This window comes from Garra rufa, chromosome 22 (genome assembly GCF_049309525.1).
Source record: "Garra rufa chromosome 22, GarRuf1.0, whole genome shotgun sequence".
Lineage (NCBI taxonomy): Eukaryota > Metazoa > Chordata > Actinopteri > Cypriniformes > Cyprinidae > Garra > Garra rufa.
Genome location: NC_133382.1, coordinates 36,828,170 through 36,834,549, shown reverse-complemented (window position 1 = coordinate 36,834,549; position 6,380 = coordinate 36,828,170).

The following is a 6,380-nucleotide window of genomic DNA, read 5'->3' as shown; positions in this document are numbered from 1 at the left end:
AAATAAAAATGGCCAATTTTACAGCCATTTTAATGAAATGTGTCCACTTTACCCATGATTCCAAGCAAAAAAACTTGGTAACCCGCTTGATAACCTTAGTCTGTTTGCTAGACTGGATGTTCACCATAGCAACAGCTTGAAATGCACAAACATATGGAATCGGTACCCTTGCAGCTTCTTTTCCCAGGTAGATAAATTGTACTCTGTCACCCCTGTCTGTGCCTCCTCCTCCTTGTGTCTATCAAGTGTGTTTCCTTTTCTCAGTCTTTATCCAAACCCTCCTCCCACTCCATTCCATCTCTGGCGCTCATTTAAATTCATGTATGGCGTCCCCTGGAGGGACTGCTGGGATTATATCACACTCAGAAGTCATCTCTGCGATGTGCGGCGATGCCGAGAGCTCTTTAAATTTTAAGACGCCATCTGAATCTGATGGAAGGATGGCTGGATGGTCGGGAGCTGTTAAATATATTCACTCCCATTACAAACAGCAACAGCGAGCTCAATAGAAATGAGGCGTGAAGTCGATTTCCTCTGTAATTTGTGTGTTTGAAATGGTTGTGTTTAACAGGACTCATTCTGAGAGAGACATTAGGAGGGAATGTCATTAGTTAGCCTGGGTGTCCCCATACTGCCTTGCGCAGCGCGATTTTATTCACGCTTCTAGTCAGTCTGGAAACCATGGACCTAATTTTCACCTAAGATAGGGAACCAATCACAGAACGGGGAGGGAGCAGCAAGACGATGACGCCTTCTATGCGACTCACCGAAGGATCCAGCATGGCAGCAGACGCAAAGTTATCTCAAAGAGTGGTACTTCTATACTCTTTGGTTATCTTTCGTGTCTACACTGGACGCGAGCGGCGCGACCCGACGCGACAAATGACATTAGAACGCAAGTTTATTTTGAAAAAAGAGCAACTTTTGGCGTTCGCTCTACATACGTCATCCGGGATAATTGAAACGATTGGCTATGAGCTACGCACAGGCGCATTTGATAGACATTCGTATCGCCCAATAAACGGCTCTGGGCATTCGTAAACCACGCCTCAAATACGAGAAAATGAACATGTGGTTCCCAGACCACGAATCATGACGAAGTCATAACGTGGTCTGGTGATAGCCAGGCTAGTCATTAGTGGCACTTGCTATTAGTGATGCTGTTGCTCATACTTGAACAAACCTGTATGCACTTCAGTGTGTGACTAACCTGCATTGTTTGTCTTATAAATGTGAACCATACCTCAAGTCCTGCTTGATTTTGGCCTGGCACACAATAAAAAGGGGCAAAATGTAGACTTATATTGACACTAGAACTTGCTGTTATTTTTTCTTTATTTTTTTGTCAATTAGTTTGAACTTTGTTAAAAGTTAATGAGATAGTAATAACAAAATCTGAAGTTTTAAGTACATTTACAAATTACAGATTTAAGTACATGCACAAATAAATGCATAAAAAAGGAATAAATAAGTGAATGCATAAATACACAATTAAATGCACAACTGCATAAATACATAAGTGCTTTAATAAATGCATAATTGTGCAAATAAAAAATTGCATAAATACACAATTAAGTGCATAGAAATGAATAAATATGTAAGTAATTGCATAAATTAATTAATAAATTCATAATTAAATGCACCAATAAATTATTGCATAAATACATAAATAAGTGCGTAAATGAATTTGTAAGTGCATAATTAAATGCACCAGTAAATAAATGCATAAATACATAAGTGCATAAATAAATTAATAAATGCTAAATTAAATGCACAAATAAATGAATGCAAAAATACATTAAGTGCAAACATATATACTAATTGCATAATTAAATGCACAGATACATACATGCATAAATACACAATTAAGTGCATAGAAATTAATAAATGCATAAACAAATAAATGCATAAATACATAAGTAATTGCATGAATTTATTAATAAATGCATAATTGAATGCACAAATAATTGCATAAATATAAAATTAAATGCATGAATAAATTAATAAATGCATAATTAAACACACAAATAAATAAATACATAAATACACAATTCAATGCATGAATAAAATAATACATGCACAAATAAATAAATGCATAAATACATACATAAGTGCATAAATAAATTAATAAATGCATAATTAAATGCACAAATAAATAATTGCATAAATACATAATTAACTGGATAAATGAATTAATAAATGCAAAATTAAATGCACAACTAAATAAGTGAATACATACAAAATTAAGTGTATAAATAAATGCATATTAAAATGCAAAAATAAAAGTGCATAAATGCATAATTAAATGCATAAAAAATAATTAAATAAATAAATAGTGGTCAATTGTAAACTAAATCACATTTGATTAATTCATTGGTTTGTTTTATTTCTTGATGTATTTTAATATGAAGTAATAAACGCTTCATGTCAGGATGTGATCACCCTGCCATGGTTTCTTTTTCGATAAAGACTGGTTATGTAATTACCTGAATAAACATCTAACCTGAGTCTCTCTTGTTCTCTCTCCAGGTATCGTTGTGCTCCTGGATTTCTACTGCACCTCTTCATTTTGTGGATCTATAGATAGATAGATAGATAGATAGATAGATAGATAGATAGATAGATAGAGTGTGAGACAGAAGGTTTTAAGGCTGAAGGAGCGATGTGACGGTTGGATTCCTCCTACAGCTCACTGGCTACAATGGACCAAATCATACACTGAAACATCACCGCTCAAGGTAAGGTCAACGTTTCCTTAGTCAAAGTGGCTGAAAGAGTCAGAAAGGGTTTTTTGTTGTTGTTGTCATTGCATTCTATTTTTTCCTGGAAAGGTTAGTCAAGTTTTTTTTGCTCTAGGCATGATATAGTTTAAATGTCCTTTTTCAAATTCTTTCTCATACTTAAAAAAAGACTGTTTTTGTTACTGTACCTTTAAGACATCTATCTGTAAACGGCCTCTGTTATGATTGCCTACAGTTTGTGTAGTTGCTGAATACAGAATGGATGTTGATACATAAATATGATCGGTCATATGTTCGCTCATGGTTGTGTTGTCAATATGTGATGATTTCTAAACAAGCCATTTTGTCAGTTTCTGGATGGTCTGGGAAGGGGTTTTTGAGTATGTTTACATAATTACATAATTAAAAGAAAAAAGAAAATGCTGTTATATCCTGCATTAAATACAAAAGTTAAGCCATATTGTTAAGCATTTGTGGTATTTGTTTACCACATTTTAGACTCTTTTTTTTGTTGCTTAAATGCATAATTAAGTACACAAGTAATTAAGGCATAAATACATAATTAAGAACATAAATGTATTAATAAATGCATACTTAAATGCACAAATAAATAAGTGCATGAATAACATCAATAAATTAATACATTAAAAGTTTAATGAACAAATAAATAAATAAATGCATAAATAAGTGCATGAATAAATTAATAGATGTATAGTTAAATGCACAAATAAATAAATACATTAATAAGTACATAAGTACATAAGTACAATAAGTTATCACTTCACAAGATGTTAACTGATGGACTGGAGTAGTGTGGATTACTTCTGGAATATTGTGATGTATTTATCAGCTGTAATTCTGACGGCACCCATTCACTACAGAGGATCGATTAGTGAGTAAGTGATGTAATGCTATATTTCTCTAAATCTGCTGAAGAAACAAACTCATTTGTATCTTAGATAATCTGACGATTTTCAGCAAATGTACATTTTTGAATGAACTATTGCTTTAAATATACTTGCCTCTGAAATTTAAGATGATAACTTGAAACACACACAAATGGTCTAATTTATATTTTAAAAGCCAATTTCATTCAGCTTATCCAAGTGTGGAAAGATCTGTCCTGTCGGGTTCATTTCACACATTTCTTGATTGTTCATCACATTGTGTGCGGTTATGAAAGCTGCATGTTCAGCAGAGTCGCACTCTCTGATCCTCTCTGCGTCTGCAGGAATATTTAAAGGATTTTTCTTGTTCTTTTTGTTTTCTCATTGTTCCTGTTATTGCTGCTTCGCTGGCACAGCGTCTCTCATTATCAGCGCCGTTACCGAACACTCCGCAGAGGCCTGAAAACACGGAGATATTCCAGCGGGTTTTGTGCAAGCGTGTCTGTGGATAGACAATGCATGTGTGTGTGTAGCATCCAGGACTTGTTTAAGGAGTGTGTGTGAGTGTGAATGTAGGTATCTTATCCAAAGGTTAAGAAGTGTGTGTCAAACTCAAGCAGGAAACCTGGCTGCACAGGAAAGGAAATAACCTATCAGCCAGCAGATGGGGGACAGCATGTGCTTACATTGCACAAACACACACACACATGCTCTCTCTCCTTGCTCAGTCCCTCTGTCTCTCGTCCACAATAGTTATGGGTGGTATTTTTCGGCCTTTTTATTTACAGACTACCATTAAAAAGTCTCTTATTTATCTGATCAAAAATCCAATAAAATCAGTAATATTGTGAAATATTATTATAATTTAAAATAACTGCTTTCTAATTGAATATATTTTAAAATGTAACTTATTTCTGTGATGCAAAGCTGAATTTTTAACATAATTACTCCAGGCTTCAGTGTCACATGATCCTTCAGAAATCATTCTAATATGCTGATTTGTTACTCTAGAAACATTTATCAATGTTATCAATGCTGAAAACAGTTGAGCTGCTTGATTTTTTGTGGAAACTGATTTTTTTTTTCAAGAAAGTTCAAAAGTACCGTCTCTTTGATCAATTTAATGCATGCTTGCTAAACAAAAGTAGTAATTTATTACAAAAAAAAATACCCAAAACTGTTGAACGATAGTATTTATTTGATATGACATATTTTAAAGAGGTTATTGTTACAAATAGAATGTTACTTGATTTTATATTGTGAGCAAAATCATTGCGAGTCACCCACACATTCATGAACTCTCATACAAACACATTCACAATTGCTCATTAGAAACCCTGTTTATGTAGCCCGCTCTGTCCACTCCAAATGCCAAGCGGAAGGGCCTGAAGTGTTGTTCATCTATCAGGCTGGAGATTGTTGTTCTGATTGGCCTTCTCATTCATCACACTCTGACATTTACAGGAGCATTGGTGCTCTCTTCTGTTGTGGTAACGTGCTTCAACACTATTGTAATTGTTAGAATGGTCACGGATCAGCGATCTCCACGTAAAACTGATTGTTCAAACCAAACCGTAAGTCATAGAGACTTGAAACTTGGAGGGAGGGTAGTACTCACACCGCCGACAGTGTCACCAAAGCTCATCCCAATTGGCCTGACGGGGGCGTTACAGCAATCAAAAGTATGAAATCGCTCATAACTCCTAAACTGTCATTTGCAGGCTTAAGTGTCTTATGTCGTTGGAATCCTTGAGTCACACTGGACAAAACAGATTGTCCTAGGTTTTTTGTGCAATCGCAAGCAAACCAGTGCAGAAAGATTCTCTGGAGAGCGAATATCAGTAATTGCCCAAAAAAAAAAAAAAATTCAAACTTTCGACTAATCATAGGAAAGGGATGCCAAACCGTTCGAAGGGGGCAAGGGGCAATTTTGGTAAAATGCTTAAAACTCTTCAACAAAATGAGATATCTTCGCCAAACTCAGGACCCTTACGTAAGAGCTCACCCAGAGGACAAAAATTGCGGAGCTTGGCCACTTGGTGGTGCTATAAGAGGGAAAAAACATAAAAAATGGCTATACCTACACAACCGTTTGTCCTGTCAAAATGGAAATCATGTGCATAGTCCTGGTCCAAAATGCCACAAGAGTCTATAAGGACATTTGCATATCTCAAAAAAAAAAAAACTGGCCGCCATTGGCTTATGAAGTTTGAGCACCTATTAGACATGGTTAACGGAGGCCGATCGGAACAAAACTTGGTGGGCCTGTTTGACTCATGGCCCCAAAGGTCTGTGAGAAATTTAAAAGAAATCAACACTGGGAAAAAAGTACATTTCTCTGGACTTTGTAGGTCAATATATTTTTTTTTTTAAATGTCGAAATTTACCCTTTGGGAAGCTCTAATGTGGTCATTTAGAAAAGGGGCCTGAATTTACCTAAAATCATATAAAGCCTAAAGGAAAGCTCAAAACTTCACGAAAAAAAAAGGCTTGCTACATTATGTCTTTTTTCATGTGTCCTCATGTTGCTCCAAATCTTTATTACTGTGTTTCATCTGTGGGACAACATATTAAGCACATAATAAATAGCCAATGAGAGTCCAGCTTGTACTATAAGCTCCACCCACCCAAGACCGATTGGTTTAGAAGATTGTCAGTCTCCATTCAGGATTCAGGATTGTAAAATGATGTAAACCAGTGGGAGCCGAGACATTATGGCACTCTCTGTTTAAATTAGATGACCTGTTGTGAG